Genomic DNA, 825 nt, shown 5'->3' with positions numbered 1-825 from the left:
GGGGGTCTGTACCTGCGAGAAAGCCACTGTCAGGGCCTCTTCCAGCGGACCGGTTATCTTCTCGGCCAGATCCGTCCAGACCTGGTGAGAAGAGGTACATGCTCAGCCCAGGGGTCAGCCTGCCGGGTCTGCGGACCAGGTTACTCTCACCCTTCCCAACTCCCACCGTTCACACCGGACTGGCCCTGCCCACCGTCTCACTTCTATGGGGGCTGGGGTCTGTGCGTCCCGGCGCCGTGGGTGGACCTTCTGAATGGCCTGGCGGACCACGCGGCCCTTGAGCTGCTGGAGGAAGCGCTGGATCTGGGGAAGACAGAGAAGCCTGAACGGGCCTTGTGCAAGCTCAGATGCAAGGGAGATGCCAAGGCCGCCGCCCCGCCGGGCCCGCTCCAGGGCCAGCCACTGCCCGCTAGCCACCCTCTAGCGCAATCTTAAAGGTCCCAGTGACTGCTGGGCCTCGGGCCAAGGTCTCAGCATGGGACCAGCTCCCTGATGATGCGTAAGGCCCTTGTGGGCTCCTCCCCGAAGTCAGGGCCTGCCCCCACGCTAAGTACCGCCACGCCACGTGACTATGCCTTGGTCCTCTCCGCCAGGTTTCCCCACTCCAACTTAACCTCTTGTCGCCCCGCCCACTGCGCCTTCCACGGGGTCCCTGGGTTTGCCAAGCCCACGTCTTACAACCAGACTCGCCCGCTCTAGGTTATGCTTTCACCCCGCCCACGCCGCACACCTCAGCAGCAGGCCTGCACAGGTACGCTCCGCCCTCAGCATCTCCCGGCCCTCCTCGCCCTGCTCAGCCTCCTTCGCTCACGCCCCGCCCCCTGA

At 65.5% G+C, this 825-nt stretch overlaps 1 long non-coding RNA gene across 1 annotated transcript; it reads right to left on the bottom strand.

The window, feature by feature from the left end:
• Positions 1 to 3: 3 nt before the first annotated feature.
• LOC102480930 (uncharacterized) lies at positions 4 to 811 on the bottom strand. Its single transcript, XR_336347.2, has 3 exons — positions 731 to 811; positions 202 to 303; positions 4 to 81 (listed from the first exon to the last, which is right to left on the bottom strand). It is a non-coding gene; the product is annotated as an uncharacterized LOC102480930 (long non-coding RNA).
• Between the last annotated feature and the right edge of the window lie 14 nt (positions 812 to 825).

This window comes from Tupaia chinensis, unplaced genomic scaffold (genome assembly GCF_000334495.1).
Source record: "Tupaia chinensis unplaced genomic scaffold, TupChi_1.0 Scaffold132368_1, whole genome shotgun sequence".
Classification (NCBI taxonomy): Eukaryota; Metazoa; Chordata; class Mammalia; order Scandentia; family Tupaiidae; genus Tupaia; species Tupaia belangeri.
The sequence above is the reverse complement of the archived record's forward strand: the minus strand, read 5'-3'. Positions and strand labels throughout refer to the sequence as shown.